Below are 24,881 nucleotides of genomic sequence, written 5' to 3' on the forward strand. Positions count from 1 at the left end.
TCAGTCACTCACTCGTGACTCGCTCACTCACTCTGACTCCTGGCAACCCATGGACTGCAGCACGCCAGGCCTCCCTGTCCATCACCAACTTCTGGAGCTTGCTCAAACTCAAGTCCATCAAGTTGTTGATACTATCCAATCATCTCATCTTCTGTCATTCCCTTCTCCTGCCTTCAACCTTTCCCATCATCAGTGTCTTTTCCAATGAGTCAGTTCTTCACATCAGGTGGACAAAGCACTGGAGTTTCAGCTTCAGCATGAATCCTTGCAATGAATATTTGGAACTGATTTCCTTTAGGATGGATTGGTTGGATCTCCTGACAGTCCAAGTGACTGTCAAGAGTCTTCTCCAACACCACAGTTTAAAAACATCAAATCTCTGGCACTCAGCTTTCTTTATGGTCCAACTCTCCAGTTACTCCTAAAGCTATAATGTCCATTTTTGAACACTTTAAAACTCACTTCTCAAGTATTAATCTGTTATTGTCTGATTAAATGTTAGATTAATGGATCACATTATAATGACACTTTCTTGAATAAACCCTGCTTTACATGCTCATGAGAAGACTCCATTATTTATGGTATTCACTGCTGTTTGAATTCTACAAGTTTGATCAAAAGTAAATATGAAACATAAAGAAACAGAAAGTATTATTCCATAACAAAATATTATAGAAGAAAAGAAACACTGATTTACATAGTAGAATAATTTGAAAACAAATGAATACTTTAATGCCGTTAGACCTTTTCTTTAAAAAAAAAAAAAAGAAGCTCGTTTCACTCAGTTTAAAGATTTTGCTTTTGCACTTTGTTCTTCTATAGAAAAAATTTAAAGACAGTTTCACAGAGTCACCCTGAATTTCTGCTATATCAACGTACCCTTGAGAAATTAAATGTCAACAGTTCAAAAAAGTGGTTTCTATACTCCAGAGGCTGAATGGTATTCAAGCCTCAATGATTAAAACTGTGGCCACAAACGGAAGATTTCTCTGCTACATTTAGTAGGGTTTCAACCATGTTATTAGCTGAACCAGAAATAAAGTCAGGGACACACTGCAAGGAAATATGTCACTCTAAGATAGAGATAGAGTGATCCCCCTCATAGTTGGCAGCATGCAAGAAAGGCGTTTTATAATTTTATGCCCTTATGCTTTCTTCTTTAATGAGTTGGGAAACTAAATGGAGGCAGACATTTAATGTGTAAGCTTCCTCTGATCTACTGCTGTAAACCTTCACACTACACTTTCTGTAATCAAGGAAGACTCCATTTCCATCCCTAACTGGATATCTAGAATGATGCTACAACCTATACTGGGAAGAAGCAGCTATTAGCAATGGTGACAAGCACCAATCAATCTCTTTTTTCCAAGGCTGATAGGCCATTGACAAGAATCCATCAAAATGCCTTCAGGGAGGCAACGTGGGCACAGCTGACAGATTCAGAGAAATCTGGTAGTCATCCCTGAGTCTACTCCTTACTATAACAGCTATGTGATTTGACTTTGGACAAGTTATGTAACTTCTGATTCTTTTTTCCTACTAGCAAAATAAGGACTGTACTATATACCTTAGAGGATTTATAGGAGGATTAAATAAATTAACCATTCAAAGTGCCCAATAAGTATAAGGTACACAGTTGCTGCTCAGTACATATTAATTTTTCAATTATTTTGTCTCCAGATAAGATCATTTTTCACAAAATGAAAAGAGATTTGTTTTTCTCATAAAAATAATCCATAATAATTATAGAAAGACTAGAGATCACAGGAAATAATAAACCACAACATACCACCTAGAAATAGTCAGTTAAAAAACCGACATATAACCTTCCAGAAAACAAATACAAACATTTATATAACCATATTGTACATGTTATTTTTAGACTTTTTTATTTAAACACATCATTTTAATGTCGTTCTTTTAATTAACATGTTTAATGTCCTCAATGTTAGAAATCACTAATATTCTCTTGATTAATGTGCTTTTTCTTCTGTAAAGTTTTTTCCTATTAATATTAATAAATTTTCAAGGAGCATTCTTAAATATTCCATTTTTACACACTTGCCAAAATATTTGCTTAGTAAGTATTTTATATCTATTATTATTATTTGATATAACTACATAATAATAGCTGTATTCTGCATAAGACTCATCCCACCTCAGCTGCCCTTAGAAGTGAATTTTAAAAGTTCCATTTAAAAAGTGAATAACTTAACAATACTCAACATTTGAGGGAAGGTGCCCCCCAAGGTGGAAGTTTTGAATCTTATGTATGAAATGTTGTTTTTTTTTTAATTTTAATTTTATTTTTTAACTTTACAATATTGTATTGGTTTTGCCATATATCAAAATGAATCCGCCACAGGTATACATGTGTTCCCCATCCCGAACCTCCTTCCTCCTCCCTCCCCATACCATCCCTCTGGGTCATCCCAGTGCACCAGCCCCAAGCATCCAGTATCGTGCATCGAACCTGGACTGGCGACTCGTTTCATATATGATATTATACATGTTTCAATGCCATTCTCCCAAATCATCCCACCCTCCCCCTCTCCCACAGAGTCCAAAAGACTGTTCTATACATCAGTGTCTCTTTTGCTGTCTCGTATACAGGGTTATTGTTACCATCTTTCTAAATTCCATATATATGCATTAGTATACTGTATTGGTGTTTTTCTTTCTGGCTTACTTCACTCTGTGTAATAGGCTCCAGTTTCATCCACCTCATTAGAGCTGATTCAGATGTATTCTTTTTAATGGCTGAGTAATACTCCATTGTGTATATGTACCACAGCTTTCTTATCCATTCATCTGCTGATGGACATCTAGGTTGCTTCCATGTCCTGGCTATTATAAACAGTGCTGTGATGAACATTGGGGTACACATGTCTCTTTCAATTCTGGTTTCCTCGGTGTGTATGCCCAGCAGTGGGATTGCTGGGTCATAAGGCAGTTCTATTTCCAGTTTTTTAACAACATCACTCATTATCAGAGAAATGCAAATCAAAACCACTATGAGGTACCATTTCACGCCAGTCAGAATGGCTGCGATCCAAAAGTCTACAAGCAATAAATGCTGGAGAGGGTGTGGAGAAAAGGGAACCCTCTTACACTGTTGGTGGGAATGCAAACTAGTACAGCCACTATGGAGAATAGTGTGGAGATTCCTTATGTATGAAATGTTAAAAAAAACTTGAGTTCAAAGTTATGGAACCTAACAAGATGAGTTCTAAGTCTATTATGCTTTAGACTTAAAAAAAATTACTTCAAGCTCAAACATAATTTTTTCCACATGATTAAATAAGTACATAAGACAGCAGGGAATCTTAGCAATATTTCACTCAGCATCTGGCAAAACTCTCCCAGGTCCTCAATTTTGAGGCTTGCCAGACGACTAAATCTGAAGGACACAGCCCCAGGTAGGGTGATGGTCATCAGCACTGCGCAGGTAGAAAGCACCACTGAGTCCATACTGAGGTTGCTGAAGTGTTCTATCTAATGGGCAGAATCTAATCTGAACTCCGCAGGGCATAATCACACAATTCCATAGGACTCAAGTCTAAATGTACTGCCTTTTTCTTTTTTCAGACAATGACTAGAATTTTACAGTAAGCCTGGGCAGAAGGCAGCCAGTCTCTGATGCTGATGAAGACCTGTGAAGCCTAGAATATGCAGTAGCATAATCAAGTCAATAATACCAACACAGCACTGTCTTCACAAAATCCCTTTGCCTGCTGAAAGCTCAACTCCTTCTATACATCACACAAGCTAAGAGCTTTGTTACAACCTTTCTAACTGATGGGGGCAGGGTGGGGCAGGGCGGGAGGTGGGGCGGTGCAGAGTGCTCTTGGAAGGTCACTATTTCATTCCCTCTCCAGCAGAAACTGCTGGACTGTCCTCTAATTGGTCCTGACTCATAAATCCTTCTGTGAATCTGCCTCAGTTCCTGAAGTGTCACTATACTTTGCCCATAATTACTTTGAGTGAACATTTTCTTTGCTGAGGTCTCTTGGTCAAATTCAAGATTATTTAAAGATTTCTTGACTGTCTTCAATATGATATACTGGGATACTTTTTAGAGAAACATCTGGAAATCATCAACTTTTGGAAATAAAGAGGGTGAACATAGCTAATTTTCTGTGAAAAGCTACTGAAAAGTAGCACAGTCATGAAAATACAACTTTATTGCATATAGGAAACAGTAATTTGACCATAAAATTAGAAGGCTCTGCATGGATCTTTGAACATGTTTTTGCCATGTGCCAGACCCAAAGGATTAATTAATAAAATAGTGAAAGAGAAGGGTGGCTGAAATGGATGCCTTAAAATAATCACAGTTGATCCTTAAAAGCATTTAAACTGTAAAGAGTGTATGCCATATAAATGTATCAAGTTAACTTTCCTTGGTATTTTCTGAGGAATCACTGCTCTTTCTTTAATAAGGAGTTAAGACAGATAACGGAGGAGGCAATGGCAACCCACTCCAGTACTCTTGCCTGGAAAATCCCATGGACAGAGGAGCCTGGTAGGCTGCAGTCCATGGGGTCGCAAAGAGTCAGACACGACTGAGCGACTTCACTTTCACTTTTCACTTTCATGCATTGGAGAAGGAAATGGCAACCCACTCCAGTGTTCTTGCCTGGAGAATCCCAGGGACGGGGGAGCCTGGTGGGCTGCCATCTACGGGGTCACACAGAGTCGGACACAACTGAAGCGACTTAGTAGTAGTAGTAAGAAAAATAAAAATTATTTCATTTCATTTCTTCTAGTCACATTTAGAGTAGCAGCAATGTCGATGCATTTTTTTAATTAAGAGCCAAAATGTCATATTCCTTTATCTCTATTGACTCTGACATTCTAGATATATAAGAACCTTAAATTTTGGTTGGAAAACTATTACTATAAGTATCACTCACCAAATCAAGGACAGTAATCCATTAGATTCTACTTGTAGGCACCCTTTTTCAGAGTCTGTGCATCAACTCCTTTTTCCAATACTAGCTTATCATTCACTATTTTAAAAATAATTCAAAGTAGGGAAATAAAAATCACTAATACTTTTTGAGAGAGAAACATGCATTACTTCTCAACACCCAAATTATAATCAATAATAGGTGGCAAATATGAGAACAGAATCTCATTTTGAAAAGTGAGCAAATTTAGTTGTTTTGTTTTTTGTTTTAAATGGCAACCCACTCCAGTATCCTTGCCTGGAAAATCTCATGGACAGAGAAGCTTGGTAGGCTACAGTCCATGGGGTCCCAAGAGTTGGAGAAGACTGAGTATCTTCACTTTCACATTCACTTTCCCTGAAACTGAATTACATATGGAGCCTATAGGGTGTGCAGTATTAGAAGCCCTAGACTGATAGTCAGAGTGACCTTGACCAAATCATTCTCATTGGGGTTCATTTCTTTATCTGTAAAATAAGAGGAATAAACTTGACTACTTAATCCTCCCTTGGCCCTTGTAAACTCAATGTTCATGACATTCCTCCAAAACATTTTAAGAGTATAATATTTCAATGTGTAGCTGAAATCTGTTAAGTATATGGACTATAACTATACATAAACAATGGAATTATCATCCCTTCCCCAGGTATTACCAATACACTGACTTTTAATGATTCCTTAGCATTTTGAAAACAATCAAAAAAAATACACAATATAACAGAACAAAAATAAAAAGCATAACAAAAACTAATACAACAATAGTTTTTCTTCTAATATGAGAACCATCTGGGGAATATATTCAAGTCATTTATTACAATGACCACTAGATAGATTAAAGAGAAGTATAAAAAGTCCAAGTATTTTTTCTTCATTCTGGGGTAGAGGAAGGGAAAGACAAACCTCAGTGAACATGAAAGCTCACTAATTGTTTTGCTTATCTCTATTAATAATTTTTTTAAAGAAAATACTATATCTTGTTGCTCTTCACACTCTATGATGAGGAAAATTGATTTCATGGTTCAAATAGCAGGCCTACCGGCTCTAAGAATTAAAAAGGTCATTCAAAAATAAACCAAGTTGTACAAAGTTCCCAGGGTAGAAGATCTGTGGATCTTATGGATGCAGATTTTTGTAATTTAAATATGCAAATTCTCTCAGAGTTCCTTTCCTAAAGTGAGTTTTATCACTCTAAGGATGACATTGCTTGAGTGATACAGAGGATAGCGGTAGGAAGGTTTAAGACTAAACATCCAGGCTACTATATACTAGCTGTGTATTGTTTTTAAATAAACTAAGTACCTTTATCTTTCTGTGACCTAATTTCTGATCTTTGGTTGTTTGGTTATTTTTTCTTTTTCCTCCCTCATGCACCCTCCTGCCCATATATAAAACAAGGGGCTGAGCTGAATGACCTTAAAGTCAATATGGAGTAATGAAAAGACATGGGCTTAGGGATCTGGCAAATGGGGTTCCAATTGTACAATGGATATAATACAATTACTATGGGGATTAATTAGTAAATGTACATAAAGTGACTATTATTGTGGATAATCCTTAATGGGAAGTGGGTGAATGATCTTTCCAGTTTGCTTGCTTTTTATTGCTATTTTTGTTGCTTTTAATCTGTTTTCTTTCCCATCTCTCTTACTTTATAATTCTTTTTTCAAATGATATCGAACCTCTAGCATGCTCTCCTTGAAGCTTTCAATAAGTAGAGATCCATATGTACAATACTCTTTATATTGTAAAGTAAAAATTCATATAATTTAAGGGAGATCACTGATGGTGATTGCAGCCATGAAATTAAAAGACACTTACTCCTTGGAAGGAAAGTTATGACCAACCTAGACAGCATGTTAAAAAGCAGAGACATAACTTTGCCAACAAAGGCCCGTCTAGTCAAGGCTATGGTTTTTCCAGTGGTCATGTATGGATGTGAGAGTTGGACTATAAAGAAAGCTGAGCACCGAAGAATTGATGCTTTTGAACTGTCGTGTTGGAGAAGACTCTTGAGAGTCCCTTGGACTGCAAGGAGATCCAACCAGTCCATCCTCAAGGAGATCAGTTCTGGGTGTTCATTGGAAGGACTGATGTTGAAGCTGAAATTCCAATACTTTGGCCACCTGATGCGAAGAGCTGACTCATTTGAAAAGATCCTGATGCTGGGAAAAATTGAGGGTAGGAGGAGAAGGGGACGACAGAAGATGAGATGGTTGGATGGCATCACCGACTCAATGGACATGGGTTTGGGTGAACTCCGGGAGTTGGTGATGGACAGAGAGGCCTGGCATGCTGCGGTTCACGGGGTCGCAAAGAGTCAGACATGACTGAGTGACTGAACTGACTGAACTGACTGATCAGTGAATGCTACTCCAGGTTTTATGCCATTAAAAGATGTTTCCAAGCATGTCAAACTCATAAAATTTTCCCAAATATTTTAATCTCAAATTATTATTTTTAATCTAGTTTTTCCTGATATATTTATTTTAAAATTGACTTATATCATCTAATGGGCCTTCCTTTGTGTCTCAGACAGTAAAGAATCTGGCCACAATGCAGGAGACCCAGGTTCGATCCCTGGGTTGAGAAGATTCCCTGGAGAAGGGAATGGATACCCACTTCAGTATTCTTGCCTGGAGAATTCCATGGCTGTGTCCCTGGGGTCACAAAGAGTAGGACACAACTGAGTGACTAACATATCATCTGATACATAGAATGTTTTAAATAATAAATTTTCAGTGCTTAGTGAGAACATTTAAAAGGTTCTGAATAAGTGTTCCTATAAAGAAAATGCACATTAAAAACTCACTGGCCAGACTATAATACTATCGTGAAAAGAAAAACAAAAAACAAACAAAAAAAAACTATGCTATATATGAGAGCTACTTTCCAAAAGTCTGCATTTCTTTTTAATAATCTTTGTGCCAAGTCGTAGTTACAAAAAAAAAAAAAGTGCTATGAGTGGTATTCAAAGGATGAGAAAATAATTTGCCTTTAGCAAGGCGGAATTAATTACCTTTCAACCACAGATCTAAACAGACAGTTGTGATTTTCCATTATCCGTTTTAAATTGCAGTGGCCTTTTGAGTATTTTATTTTCTAAAATGCTAAACTGTGCAACTTTCCCTTTCCCTTTTGACAATTTAAGAAACAGCAACCTAATCAAGCTCTTATTTTTCAATGCTAATGGCACAATTTTAGAGACTTATCAGCTGAAGTTGTTTCATCTTAAGTTACTGCTACACATCCAATATTGTACAGATATTGAGTGTACTTTCCAGTAAAATCTAGTAAAACTTCTTTGATAGTGAATCTGATTTTCTATTAGGTATTTTGTGTATGTATTTAAATCTAAGTATTTATCTGTTTCTTCTTTTCTACAATTAAGTGAAAGCTTGAGAGATATGTTAGATAACTAAAACTGTAAACTCTCTTAATTAAAGTTATTTCATTGTTAAAATTATTTTATATAAAGTATAAAATGCATATATAATAGAAAAAAGAAATTACTATGAATATTTAATTATAATTATTTTCTAAATTGGTTTTATATTTCTATTTTATTTATATGCTTGTATATTTAATATAAACATGTTATAAATGTTAGAATAAATTATATACATGCTATAATATTTACAATATTATATAAAATACTTTATATAATATATAAAAATTATTTATATTTCTATTATGTCATGGAACCTAAGTATAACTTCACTATGTTGATAGAGAAATTGTGATCTAAATCAAAATAAAAAATAAAGTGAAAAAGTAGAGTTGTCTTTTCAGTACAAAGAGCTCCACTACAGTAAGACTTACATATATACCACTTCAAGTGATGATAAACAAAAGTATGATATATAGATTGTTTAAAACATCAGTACTTCCATTATTCAATATATTCACCATAAAAGAGACAAGTTATTAGAATAAATATGAAATGTACACATGCATCTGCAAATGAATGAATTACATGATCTACAAATCAAAAGTTAACTTGAACATGAACATGAGATTAACACTGATTTGAAACTTTCAGTTCTAGTTATGAGGACTAATGGGTATTACACTTAAATCACCATATCTCCTGTTTCTCCTCCATTTACTCCCTGCTGTAAAAAAACTATAAAACCAGATATAATATGAAGCAACTCTGTTCCAGTACTGGACCATCAGACAGCATAGGGCTATAATCCTTGGAAGAAAAGAAACATAGGAAGTGAGAGTCATAAGCTCCATAACCTCTTGCCCAGGAGCATATTCAAAGCACAGCAATGGTAAGTATATCTTAAGCAGGGAGCAATAGTTTGGTCAGTAGAAGAAATGGATCTTGGGATCTGTGAGCTAAATGGGAATTCCATAAGACAGTGATTAATCACAGACATAGCAGTTTAAAGAACCAGAGAACAAAGACTTTTAGAGGAAAATGCTAGTCATTCAGTTGAGATTCAAAGAAGCCTTTTCTTGGAGTCAAGCTTCTCTTCACTTCTCTTCACGCCTCTCCTTTGCCCCCCAAAATAAAAAGCCTAAAAATCAGCCTCAACAAGACCAAACTAATATACTAGTAATTACTAATTAGACCACTCAACAAATTTTAAGTGAAGAAAACAAAATCTGAACTATTGATAGTATAGCATTTTTAAAAATTGAATTCAAATATTACTCCTGGGGGAAGCAGGAAAATTGACTGAAAAATGGGAGAGAAACAGGTAAAAAAGAACACCAAGGATTCTTTCCTTCTTTCTTTTTTTTTGAGGGGGCTGCATTTTTGGTATTCTTAGGTAAGGACTTTAAAAGAGCTTTTATAAACATTCTCATGGATTCAAAAGAAAAGAAGTATATAATAAAGAAGCAAATGAGAAATCTCAGCAGAGATACAGAAACTATTTTTTTTAATCAATTGGAAGTTCTGGAATTGAAAAAGAGAAGAAAATGTAACTGAAAAATCATCAGTAAATTAAAATGTCGTAGGAAGAATTTTTTAAAAGAAACAAAAAAGTAAATTGGACAAATGAAACTGAAATAGTAATACGGTTGATTTAAGCCCCAAACAGTTCAATAATTACACTGAATGTAGTTGTAAATAGATGAGATACCTCATTCATACAGAGACTGTTGAACTAGACAAGAAAGACTCAATTATACGCTGCCCACAAGAGAGAGATTTTAAATATAAAGATCCAGGGAGATGTAAAACTACACACAAACACACACTCAATTCTAATACTAACAATAGGAAAATCAGAATGGCTAATTAAAAATTGACACATTAGACTTTTAGGCAAGGAATACAACTAAACATAAAGACAAACTGTCACACTCATAAAAGCATCAATTTATCAAAAAGACAACATGGAAATGAGTGTGCCACCTGACTGTAGAGCTCTGAAATATATGAAGCAAAAACTAACAGATCTAAAGGAAGAAAATGACTAATCTACAACTATGGATGGAAATTTTAACAACTCTCTCAAATAGCTGATGAATAAAGTAGACCAAAAACTCAATAAGGATACTGAAGATCTGAATGAAAAAACAAGATACACGAAATAGTATTTATAGAATACCACACCCAGACAGAAGAATACACATAATTCTCTGGTGCGCATGGAATATTCACTAAGATAGGCTACATACTGGGGCACTCAATTAGTTCAAAAATTTCTAAGAACTGATGTATGTGTGTAGCATGCACGTGTGTGTGTGTATTCTGACAATAACAGAATAAAATTAGATTCCAAAAACAACACAACACTGTAAAAACACAAAATATTTTTAAACAACTTATAGAGTATGTAAGCAAATACATGGAATATTAAAATATTTTGAATTGAATGATGACAACAGAATAATTCAAAATTTGTGGGATTTATCCAAAACAGTTTTATGGAGAAATTCATAGTTTTTATATGGAATAAAGAAGAGTTTAAATATAATGACATTAGTGGAAAAACTGGGGAAATCTGTATAAAGTCTGTAGGTTATTTAATACTTTTGAAAAATGTTATGTAAGATGTTAACAAAAATATTAGCACGTAAAATCTAGTAATATATTAAAAGAGTAATTCAGCATGATTAAATGGAGTTTATCATAGGCATACAACATGCTTTAATATTTTAAAATCAATCCATATATTTCTTTCACCCACTAACCAAATAGACAAGAAAAATAATATGACCATATTAATAGGTTTAGAAAAAGCATGTTGTAAAAAATACCAATTTGTGATTTAAAAAAAAAACACAGCAATTAGAAATAGAAGGGAAATCTTACTCTAATAAAAAGACATCTCTGAAAAATTTCAGATAATATCATACTTAATATTCAGAATCTTATTTCCCCCTAAAGTGAGAAATAAAGCTAGGATCTCTGTTATCATCACTTTTATGTCTATCAAATGTTGTACTAGAAATCGAAGCCACTGTAATAACTAATAAAGATTAGAAAGGCATAAAACTGTTCACAGATGATATGACTATATACATAGGAAATCCTAAAAAATACACAAACAAAAATACTAAGTTTGATAAGGGAACTTAAGGAAGCTCATAGAAGGCAAGGTGAATGACCAGATGTTGTTATTGTTTGGTTGCTAAGTTGTGTCTGATTCTTTTGTGTCCCCTATGGACTGCAGCCAGCCAGGTTCCTCAGTCCATGGGATTTTGCAGGCAAGAATCCTGGAGTGGGTTGCCATTTCTTTCTCCAGGGAATATTCCTGACCCAGGAATTGAACCCATGTCTCTTGTATCTCCTGCGTTGGCAGGTGGGTTCTTTACCACTGTGCTATCATGGAAGCCCAAACAGTGGAATGACTGGAAGATAAATTAACTCACCATTTATAAAAACATTGAAAATATGTACACAAAATATGTACAGACCATTTCAACAAAGCATGTGCAATATCTCTATACAAACATTCATGAGATAAATTAGAGAAGGCCAAAATAAATGAAGAAATACATCATGCTCATGCATTGGACTACAAAATATTGTTAAGCTGTCAATTCTCCCCAAATCGATGTATAAATTCAATGCAACCAAAATAAATCTTCCAGCAAGTACTTCTTTTTCCCCCCAAAAATGATAACTTTATTCCACAATTTATATGAACTTGCAGATGACCTAGAAAAGCCAAAATAATTGCAAAAAAGAAGACTGAAGTCAGAGGACTTGCATGATCTGATTTCAAGTCTCTGCTTTAGAGTGGAAACTACTGCCCAGAGGCTGGCTGCTTCTTTTTTTTGTAAGTAAAATTTTAGTGCTGCACAGCAACAGCCCTCTCTTACATACGGCTGCTTACATACACTTACATATGGCTGCTATCCTCGACTACAGAGCTAAATCATTGTCAGAGAGATCTTATCTCCTACAAGCTCAAAACACTTACTATTTGCCTCTTTTAGAAAAAGTTTATCCACTGTGATCTAAAGTTACAGTAATCAAGATGGTGATACCAGCATGAGACAACAACAACAATGGAGCAGACTAGAATTCAGCAAGAGACTCATACTTATGTATTTTAATTTTTGTCAAAGGCACTAAAAAATATAATACAGTGGAAAAGGGTCATTTTTAAAAAACAAATAATGTTGAAAAATTGTAATTCATAAAAAGAACCTCAATTCCCTATGTCAATCCATAGAGAAAAAATTAATTCATTTTGGATCACAGATCTAAACATAAAAGCAACAACTATAAAGCTCCCTAAAGAAAACATAGAAGAATATTTATAACTTTGGATAGTCAAAGATTTTTTGAACAGGACACAGAAAGCATTAATTAGGTAAGAAAACACTACTAAACTGAACTCCAAAAAGTTAAAAACTTCTGCTTATAAAAAGGTGTTAAACCCAAACTGAGGCATATTCCAAAAAATAAATGACCAGACTCCAAAAAATTTCTGAGATCTGGAAAGCCCAGGAAGCTATCACACATTGCAGGAGACTATGTATGTGTGTGCTCAGGCATGTTTGTGACCCCTCAGACTATAACCCACCAGATTCCTCTATCCATAGAATTTTCCAGGCAAGAATACTGGAGTGGGTTGCCATTTCCTACTCCAGGGGATTTCTTGACCCAAGAATTGAACTTGCATCTCCTGCACAGGCAGGCAGATTCTCTACCACTGGGTCATCTGAGATGCCCATAGGAGACTAAGGAGAAATGAAAACTAAATGTAATGTGGTGCTCTAGAATGGATTCTGGACCAGGAAAAGGACATTACTGGAAAAACTGGAGAAATCTGCATAAAGTCTGTAGGTTATTTAATAGTATCGTACCAGTGTTAATTTTTTTAATTAAAATTTTTTTTTAATTTTATTTTTTAACTTTACAATATTGTATTGGTTTTGCCATATATCAACATGAATCCACCACAGGTAGACACGTGTATACATCCTGAATCCTCCTCCCTCCTCCCTCACCGTACCATCCCAGTGTTAATTTCTTAGCTTAGAAAATTGTTATGTAAGATGTTAACATTAGAAGAAGCTAGATGAAGGGCACTTGGGAATTCTCTGTACTATCTTTGAAACTCCTTTGTAAAACTAAAATTATTTCAAAATAAAACTAATGGAGGTGAGAAAAGGTTGCTATGAAAATGAATAGACAAGTCACAGACCATATACATTCACACACACACACACATATACACACATACGTATATATACACACACATACATATACTGAAAGGGACTATAAATAGAATGTGTGCATAACTGCTACAAATCAGTTATAAAATAACAAACCATTTAAAAATGAACAAAAGACTAAAGCAGACACTTCGCAAAAGAAGATATGCAAACTGGTCAATAAGCATATGAAAAATTGCTCCATAGCATTAGTCATCAGAGAAAATGCAAATTAAAATCACAGTGAGATACCATTACACCCCCACTAGAATGGCTAAATTTATAAAGAACACCACCAACGGTTGGCAAGGATGTAGAACAAACCAAATTTTTCTAACTACTGGTGGGAGGGCAAAGTGAAATGACCACTTTGGAGAACAGGTTGGCAGCTCCTTATGAAGTTAATCATATATCTACACAAAACCTTCTAAGTCCACTTAGTATTAGATATTTATCCAAGATAAATGGAGATATATCTACACAAAAAGATTGGGGCAAAAATGTTCAAAGACTGTTTTAAAAGGAAAGTTGTTTTAATACTAACTGGTGGCTCATGGTAAAGAATCTGCCTATCAATGCAGGAAACACAGGTTCTAAGTGAAGAGTCCCTGGAGAAGGAAATGGCTACCCACTCCAGTACTCTTGCCTGGGAAATCTCATGGACAGAGGAGTCTAGTGGGCTACAGTCCATGGGGTCACAAAGAGTCAGGCATGACTTAGCGCCTAAAAATGAAGTAAAAAAGATTCTTTTTCAATCAAGAAATGCCTATTCTCTCACAGGCACTGTGTTAAGAGCTTTAGAAATACAAATTTACTTAACCCTCACAAAAACACTACGTAGATACTTAAATTGCCTATTCATTTATTCCACAAAGATTTAAAAAGCTATAGTGTGTCAAGCAATGCTCTTGCACATAACAAACTGCATGTCAATTTTCCTATTCTCATAAAGCTTGCACTCTGGATAGGGAGAAGGCTGGTAGATAAAGACAACATGGATAAATTACCAACATGTTACATGGGTAACAATGTTGTCCACATTTTAGAGATGAGGCTTGAGAAATAGAAGCTGGGATTTGGATGGAGTTTCTCTGGCCCAAAATGTAGAACCCTGACCATGACACTATCCTGCCAAAAAAAAAAAAAAAAACACTACAACTCCTTGTCTCTCAAGATGGCATCACTCTTTTCAGGCTGCCACTTTAGCAAACAGATGTTAAACTCAAATAAGTAATTTTCAACTAAATTTACTAAAAGGAAGATAAACTGTCCAGGTTTCTGAACAGAAGATAGGATGAAGCTTGTGATTTCCATGAAGAAGAGAGGCAATTACAAAGAGACCTGAAGGATGCAGTTAGTAAGAGATAAGTCACAGCATCTGGCCCTGGCACCGATTCAGAACAGGGTAAGCCAAATTATTCTTCCTTGCTATTCTTTTACCTTTTCACATGGCCCTAGAATTCTTAAGTTTTTGCTCATGTAGTAAAAATAAGGCATGTAAATCTGTAAACCACCATTGTATAAGTAAGGTAGAGTTAATCTGCCAGAGTAACCCAATTTTCTCTAAGCTATTCTGTCTCTGGAGAGGCTTTGTGGCTCCTTTTTAAACCAGCCACACTTAACTCCATTACAGAAAGCTATATAAAGAAATGAGGCAACACTACATAACTGGAGTGCTAGATCGCTCTTATTTCATTTACTCTGCATTAAGTCTCAAAATATTAATAACAGACGTAAAACATGCCACAGAAAATTCACTCTTTGATTAAAGTACCTCAACAACTAATAAATATCAAATACAAAATACATTCAGTATGATTAGCTGAGGGAACTGCAATGATTTTCATCAAAATCACATGAAAACACCCCAGTGTTTCGCAAGACGAAACTGCTTCACAGTAATATGCCTAACATGCCTTCTTGTGTTGTACAGTATATGTTAGCAAGGCCAGTCCACATGTACATCCCTGAATACCATGCTCAGTTTTATTACTTTGAAAATTGGGCACATGCTGTTTCTTTTCCCTCGAAAGCTTTTATTTCAATTTTTTTATAGGAGTAAAATCAGCTCAGGCATCACATTCCTATAAAAGTCTGGCATCTTCAGAAAGAGTTAACCATTGTTATCTTAGTATCAGTTCTATCTTACACTCACCCACGTTGATTACTGCACTCATAGCATTGTGTTGCATCATTATTCACATCTGTCTTTTCAACTCTCCATCCTAAATGTTTCTCAACCCTCTCTTCACATCACTTCTTCCCATGAATCACACTAAAGATACTGTGTGTGTGTGTGTTAGTCACTCAGTCATGTCTGACCCTTTGCCACTCCATGGACTGTACCCCACCGGCTCCTCTGTCCATGGGATTCTCCAGGCAAGAATACTGGAGTGGGTTGTCATGCCCTTCTCCATGCGTTCTTCCTGACCCAGGGATTGAACCTGGGTCTTCTGCACTGCAGGCAGATTCTTTACCATCTGAGCCACCAAGGAACACCAAAGATGGTATACTCAGTGTGAAATACAAACTCACCAATGAGAACAAACACTTGCCTTCTACAACCAGTACAGAGTTGACAGATAAATATGAACCTTTCCACCACAACCCATTGCCACCATCCTGGGAAAGGTCACTGTCACCTCTGCTTCAGCCACTCATGTTACTTCCTATAGGTGTCCTTGCCTCTAAAATCACCCCTCTAGGCCCCTCTTCACACTGGGACTGACATGCTCTTTCTACACAGCTCATTCATGATTAGTCTTCTAAGATGAGGCTTGGCTTTTACCTTCTCAGAAAATTCTTTTTCTACATAATCCAAAAAATAAGGTTCTCCCACTAAACTCTTTAAAAACTTTTACTACATAGTATTCATTAATTTTATTTAAGCCTGGATTTCAACTACAGCCATCAGGACACTAGTCCAGTTTTCTTTTACAATAGTTCATTTTGGTTTTTTTTTATTTTTTTTTAGTTTAAGTACCTATCAAGGTATCCAGACTACTTTATATTATATCTTATATTTATACTTCGCTAAAAAAAATCACTATGGAAATGAGGCAAGAAGGAAGAAAAAAATAATTTTTCCTGATGATTTGAATTTCCCTAAGTTTTGCATCTTCCAACATACTTCTTTGGTCTTTTAAGGGTATATTCATTATTGTTAGAGGTTCAGAACCATATGCCTTCTACACCATAGTAGTCAAGTTACTGATTATCAGGTTATAGTAACAATCCTGATGCTAGGAGGATTTTGACCATATGTAACACCATAGTTTCATAGTAAAATAAAAGGGCTTGTCTATAATGACTGCAAAAGTAACAACTTCTTTGCTACTATATAGGTACTTATAGGTATCTCTTTGGAGAAGGCAATGGCACCCCACTCCAGTACTCTTGCCTGGAAAATCCCATGGATGGAGGAGCCTGGTGGGCTGCAGTCCATGGGGTCGCTAAGAGTCGGACACGACTGAGTGACTTCACTTTCACTTTTCACTTTCATGCACTGGAGAAGGAAATGGCAACCCACTCCAGTGTTCTTGCCTGGAGAATCCCAGGGACAGGGGAGCCTGGTGGGCTGCTGTCTATGGGGTCACACAGAGTTGGACACAACTGAAGCGACTTACCAGCAGCAGCAGCAGTTATCTCTTACTCTCTACATAGGTACTAAATACATCATCATAGGTGTATTTATCATGAATAAATTTAGTCTGATGGCAGAGGTTATTATACTATTCTACATCAAAACTGAAGAGATAGATAAAAAGATAGATAGATCAACACACCTAGAAAATATTGCTCTTATATAAACTGTATGACTATTTTATTTTACACTCAGGAAAATCTTTTGCAGACTATAAAATACAGTTTGAAAAAGACTTTAAAAATAGAGAAATGTACAAAGTTTAACCATTTAAAATTCCCACAATCCAATTATATAATATAAGCTATTCTTACTTAGTCACAGATTAAAACAAAACTTCCTCATCCCTTAAATTGAAAAGCAAAGCAACAGACTCAAACAGAGTCAACAAATGCAAAATAATAATATCCAAGAATGGGAAATACACTCAAGTAGCATTTTTAGCATACATTACATATTTCTTATTTTGAAAAACTAAATGATTAAAATCATCAAACCAACCAAAATACTGGAGTTTTGATAAATCTTTACTACTCTTATTTATAAGAGGCAGGCATAGAGCTCAACTAAAAGCAAAAAAAAAAAAAAATTCCAACAAAAAAAATTACACACACTGGAAATGTCAAACAATTGAGGTTCAAGATGACCTATAACAAGTGCTAAAACTTGGGTTCCTCATCATTTGCTTTTTTCAAAGACAAATTCATTTCAAAGTCAGGAATTTGGGGCTATATTTCATTTGAAGTAAAAAAGGAAATATAGTTATACTCATGTAGTTATATTCTTTTCCATGCCAAACATGTTAGCCAAGTATGACATCATTCCAGAACTTCATGATGACAGCTCCAGAGAACAAAATGATGTGCATGTCACCTGACACTTTTGCTTCAGTTCAGTTCAGTGGCTCAGTCATGTCCGACTCTTTGTGACCCCATGAATCGCAGCACGTCAAGCCTCCCTGTCCATCACCAACTCCTGGAGTTCACTCAAACATATCCATTGAGTCAGTGATGCCATCCAGCTATCTCATCCTCTGTCGTCCCCTTCTCCTCCTGCCCCCAATCCCTCCCAGCATCAGACTCTTTTCCAATGAGTCAACTCTTCGTATGAGGTGGCCAAAGTACTGGTGTTTCAGCTTTAGCATCATTCCTTCCAAACACCCAGGGCTGATCTCCTTTAGAATGGACTGGTTGGATCTCCTTGCAGTCCAAGGGGCTCTCAAGAGTCTTTTCCAACACCAAACAGTCACAACTGTGTTCATTAATTATCTGACTAGGGTTTTGGACACTCTTCCCTCAACTCTTCCCAAGAATGGCATCCTCTCAATCCTCCACCACAGGCTTAAATGCAACCTCTCTGCATTTAGAACCCTTTGTTTTTTCGTTTTTTAAATTTATTTATTTTAGTTGGAGGCTAGTTACTTTACAATATTGTAGTGGTTTTTGCCATACATTGACATGAATCAGCCATGGTGTACATGTGTTCCCCATCCTGAACCCCCCTCCTCATCTCATCCCTCTGGGTCATCCCAGTGCACAGCCCTGACCACCCTGTCTCATGCATTGAACCTGGACTGGCAATCTGTTTCACATATGATAACATACATGTTTCAATGCTATTCTCTCAGATCATCCCACCCTCACCTTCTCCCACAGAGTCCAAAAGACTGTTCTATACATCTATGTCTCTTTTTCTGTCTTGCATATAGTGTTAGTGTTACCATCTTTCTAAATTCCATATATATGTGTTAGTATACTGCATTGGTGTTTTTCTTTCTGGCTTACTTCACTCTGTATAATAGGCTCCAGTTTCATCCACCTCATTAGAGCTGATTCAGATGTATTCTTTTTAATGGCTGAGTAATACTCCATTGTGTATATGTACCACAGCTTTCTTATCCATTCATCTGCTGATGGACATCTAGGTTGCTTCCATGTCCTGGCTACTATAAACAGTGCTGTGATGGACATTGGGGTACACATATCTCTTTCAGTTCTGGTTTCCTCGGTGTGTATGCCCAGCAGTGGGATTGCTGGGTCATGTTTTAAAACAGGCCCTCCAGCCTAAATTACTCTCTCATCATCTACCAGTGTATTTACTGCACTTAAATTTATGTATAGAGGATCCACAGTCACAGTAGAATTTTTGACCTTTTATAGAACTCTATCGTGCTCTGAGGTCTCCCAGATTCCTCAGCCAAAATTAATATCCACACACTATTCCATACTGCAGTCATCTCAAACCTTAGCTTAGATTTTGAGCCAAACTTGTCCCCTTCATTTACGATATATTGTGAGTTTAGGAAATTGCTTATTATTTCTAATCTCTAGTTTCTGCACATTAAATATACCTTACTCTTAGAATTATTAAATAATTATAAATAAGAAAATGTATATATGCATGTTAATCCAAGACTTTATCAGAGCAAGTACTCATTAAGGAGTAGCTATACTACCTGTATTAGTCAGGATCAAGATGACACATAAAACTAGCCATCAGTATATCATTAGTCTATATTTGGTGATGCTGCCATTTGCAATAATACTCTATCCATTTAGACCAGTTAATTTCAGCTCCTGTTGATTTCACTTGAAACACAGCTTAGAGAGATAAGAAAAAGGACGATTTTAGGAAAAATAAACTCAGTCTTTAAATCAAACTCTTCTTTAGGTGACATCATTTTTTAAAATTAGAAATATCCCAATACCCCTAAGATTTTACACATTAAAATCTTCAAGATTTCTCTAAAACCACATTTAATATTCTACTAAATATGAGGGAAAAAAAAAAACTAAAGTGCAAAAAAAAATCAAAAGTAAAATAAAACTTTTATTTTCAGGACCAAGTGCTTATTATTAGAAAATACGTTCCATTCTACCCAGGAGACAATTCACAAAACAGAATTTTTTAATTCAGGAAATGAATAAGTACATTATTACATACAAGTGTAGCTATGAGGAACTCAATTTTACTTGAGATTTTCCTGTTCTTATTTTACCTAAGCTCTGTAATTAGCTAAACAAAATATTTAAGTTCTGGTGTGCTTCACATATCCCATTAATTCCACATTAGATTTAAGTTCCTTTAAACGTCACTGATTTTTAATTACCATGCAAATGTATTAACTAAGCTTCTTAGAGCTAAAGGTTAGAACCACATGGAGAAGAGCTGATAAAGGAATTTGCCTTTTTCCTGTTAATAACAAATATGATTTATGATTCCTATTTTGTGGCTGGAACTCTAAGATTATTTTCAATATACTAAAAATGTAATTATCAAATAGATTCAAGAGAAACCTTTAACATCTCTGTTTTGTGGGAAAGAAAACATCTTTATGAAATAATCAACAGGCATCACTCGTAATTTAACTAGAACAAGAGAACAAGTGGCACACAGCACTAGGAAGGTATGAGAGGAGTCAGTGCCATGACTAACCACGCGTGCAAAGGTTGGTCCGGTTCCTTGGTAGCTCATCTGCCTGCAATATCGTGGAGGTTAGGCAGCAGTTTTAAGACAATGGTACCCCATTCCAGTACTCTTGCCTGGAAAATCCCACGGACGGAGGAACCTGGTGGGCCACAGTCCATGGAGTCACTAAGAGTCGGACATGACTGAGCAACTTCATTTTCACTTTTCACTTTCATGCATTGGAGAAGGAAATGGCAACCCACTTCAGTGTTCTTGCCTGGAGAATCCCACGGACGGGGAGCCTGGTGGGCTGCCATCTATGGGGTCGCACAGAGTTGGACACGACTGAAGCCACTTAGCAGCAGCAGCAGCAGCAGGCAGCAGTTTTAGCAAATGAGCACAGACAGTTGCCTGTAAGACTCTGAGGCTTGAACCCAGCATTTACTAATGTGGGGGTCACATGTATTGCATGTTATCTCTTGCTCTCACTTTCCTTGTCTGCACAGTTATACCAATTAGCATTGCCTGCATTTAATGGTACTTAAATAAGCTGAAGATTTTTTATTGTTGTTGACTAATCATAACTGCTTTACCATATATATTTCTCAGTACTTTAGCCAACATTTCCTGAATGTTTAATAGTTATAAAATGTAGAGTACCAAGGACTTTATATAGATTTTTTCATCTCATCATCACAACAACATGGTGAGGCTGATATCATCCCTGCTTTGCTGATGAGGAAACTGTGTGAATCGGCTGTGGTTTCACAGCTGGTTAGTGACTGCATGACTTCCAAACTCCTCTTCTTAACCCCTGTGGATACCGTGGTTTCGGCAGAAGACACATGATTTCATCACTGTAAACAGAGGTTACTTCTGTGCCCAAATTATGGAAGAAAAAGGAGAGACAAGAAAGACAACAAAATCCGCTCCAAACACACATAATTAATAAGAGATCGAACTTGAACTCAGCTATCTTATGATTTTAAGTGTAAGGGCATTTCCGACAAGGCACACACTTCTGATAAATGAACTGTAGAATTTGTAAATGAAAGAGAAGACCTAATTCTTGTCTGGGAGGAAGATTTCAACACAATGGATTTTATTCTTGTAATACCACTGCCCAGCACATTTCATCAAACACTCTGACTGGAAAATTGTAAATTTACCTTGTCTAAAATTGTTTTGCTCAATCTGTGTTCAAATATTCAAAAATAAAAAGGTACAATGGATTGCTATCAATAGTCCAAGTGACAGACACAAAGATGGAAATGAAGCTCTGACTCAAGAACTGAAAAACACCGTCATTCACATCTATTAGTTCCCAGTCCTCAGGACGTCTATACTTTTGTTCCTAGCAACAATCTCTAATTTATGAGGACACCTCACCTCCTCTCACATAGTAAACATCTCATCTTTTTCATGTCTATAAGGCAGCATCAATTTTCCAGATATTTTACGAGGCCTTATTCTGTCTGGTGACTAAATATCAACGGGTCAGGCAGTGCCTGTGGTATGATACATGAATTAAGAGGACAGAAGCTGGTAAGATAAGGGATATTATATGAAACATTTATTATATGTTTGTGCTTAAACTTTTCACAAAGACAGCTATGATGGGTGCAGAATTGGGACAAGACGAGTATTATCAGGTATATGTGGTTATTATTATGGTGTCCTTGAGAGGCATAACAGCTTTCCTCTTACAACCCTCATGGAGTTAGATTAGTAACCCTGAGAGAAAATCTTCTCACATCATTCTGCAAGAATAAGGTCACACTTCCCAAAAGCAACATAAAAGACTATAGATCTTAAAAGATATATAAGACTGGATCATCAAGGCTGGGAGGAACTCAAATTTGAATTTCTGTCTGACAATAAATTTGTGCAGCCATGGGTGAGGTCACTACAAGAAATTTGTTAGATTTAAAAGGGTTAATTAACCTTGATCTTGACTTGTAAGTACGGTGGATAACTACTATTTTTTTTTCCTAGTGACTTATGGTTGAACCAATTTGGGGTAATATAAAGTTGCACATATACATTTTTTTTTGTCTGCGCCACTCATCATCATTGTGGCCTGGAAGAAAACCTGGAAGGGAAATCAATGTAAAATTTGGCCGAGCATTACTGCAATTACAGTGACCCACTGACTGAGTCATTCTCCATACTTAGGCTGTCAAGTGGGTCATATTAAGTCACAGAATCATGCCTTACTGCCACAGCGGTCGTTTAAAGGACCAAGTCTAATGAACACATGCTACCTAAACTTTGGTGAGAAGCAAGTGCTACTGAAATAACTCACAAATGATGAAATAAAACTGGAAATTTCTGACTTGTTCATGAGAGAACACAGAGGTAAATGTGAAGAAAAGAACTTTCTGAAACACAAGGGGGAAGCTTGCTATTTTTTCAATACTTTATACAAAATAAAAAGTATGAACAAAAAGAATTCCCTGAAAATAGCTGTTTCTGATTTGAAAAATTCCAGTAATCTAAGCAATAACTTATAAAGAAAATAAAGAGCAAGCTTTTATCTCTGTCTAAAAAGGAGGTCTCACACAGACATCTGCAGTTGGGGACACTACCACCCTCTGTTGCTGTAACTTAACGGAAAAACAGGTCAACAGGATTGATGTTTTTAATGGTCAGTTAAAATCCTCTGACACAGACAGAGAATGGACCTGTGGACACAAGAGGGGAAGGAGAGGCTGGGACAAAGTGAGAGAGCAGCACTGACGCACACACTTCCGTGTGTGACACAGACAGCGAGCGGGAAGCCTCTGCACAGCACAGGTAGCTCGGCTCAGTCTGGGGGTCTGTGATAAACTGGAGGGGTGCAGCAGGGTTGGGGGAGGCTCAAGAGGGAGGGGATATATGTACATTTAATGGCAGATCCACACTGTTCTACAGCAGAAACTAACAACACTGTAAAGCAGGCGTAACTGCTTTAAAGCAAACATACTCCAATTTAAAAATATAAATAAATACATAAATCCTCTGGGAGTCCCTGACTTCTGTAATAGTTCATAGTAAAAAGTATCTTTGATTGTGAAAGTTGGAAACAGATTTTATTATATTTATGATCCCACCATAAAGCAGTCTTTTATAGGTGATGCTCCTTGACCAGAGAATTATTCTTGATTATCGAGAGCATGCCATTCATAAACACTGAATCCTGCAGAAGCCAGAGATTTCTGAGAGTGGCTATAAATATACCCAGATAACAGAAAGGTGTTCTGATTCATGACAGGTAATAAAGAGACACCAATAAAGTCACTGCATATTTTGAGAAGATATCTTCAAGCATGCACATTATTTTCAAAGGCAATAAAAGACCTATTATAAATTATAATTTATAAACTAAATCAGAATTCTCTATGTCATACCTATAGCATGAGCTATTGAAATTAGTTCCAATACCAAATTCTACCTCAAAGTAGAATTTATTAACTCAAATCATTGTGGAATGCTATAATGGCCATTTCTCAGGCACTAACCTAATGACAACTACCTTTGAGTTTTATAAGGTTAACAAAGAACAGAATGTAGCTTCAGGGTGGAATTTATGAAGTGGTAATGAACACATTCAGATGGTCATTTCAGTCTGTTAAGAAAGGTTAAGTTTAGATGTCATTGTTTTGAAAGCTGTGATGCCCCTTAGCACATACTAGAAAAGAGATTAATAGGCAGGTCAGAGGTTTCCTTCTAGAGACTCTGAGACACAGCTGAACTGATAACACTTTAAAAAGAGACTAGAAATTGATCTATGCACACATATAGACTCACAGTCCCCATATGTTCATTTCAATTATCTTACAATTCCAAACAGCCTTCCCTGAAGCACGGAGATTATATTTGGCCTACACTAAGATATCATCTTTTTTTGAAGAGGAACACTTTTTTTAGAAACATACCCATGAATGTATGCAGGAGGCTTTATGATCTCCCATCTAGGCATGTACCCTTTTGAGAACCATTCGACCACAAAAAGTGGCCACCCAACAACTACTGATGCAGGGAAAATCAATGAAGCCTCATGTTGAAACTTTTGAGATTCAATAAAAGCAGTTATCATAATTTTGCTAGTTAGGCTCATCAAAGATTGAAGCACCAACTAAATAAAGAATAAAGGCAATCAATAAACAGTTCATAATAAGTAGAGCAAATTAAAATAAAAGGAATAAATTCAGAAAAATCCCAGGGACACTGTTATGGGAAACTAAGATTTAAAAATAATATCCCAG

General features: G+C 36.1%; 1 protein-coding gene across 2 annotated transcripts in view; it reads right to left on the reverse strand.

The window, feature by feature from the left end:
* GABRB2 (gamma-aminobutyric acid type A receptor subunit beta2) overlaps positions 1-24,881 on the reverse strand; it is a 288,802-nt gene that overhangs the window by 231,130 nt on the left and 32,791 nt on the right. The gene's annotated exons all lie outside the window — the stretch shown is intronic.

The sequence above is a fragment of the Bos javanicus genome, chromosome 7 (assembly GCF_032452875.1).
Source record: "Bos javanicus breed banteng chromosome 7, ARS-OSU_banteng_1.0, whole genome shotgun sequence".
Taxonomy (NCBI): Eukaryota; Metazoa; Chordata; class Mammalia; order Artiodactyla; family Bovidae; genus Bos; species Bos javanicus.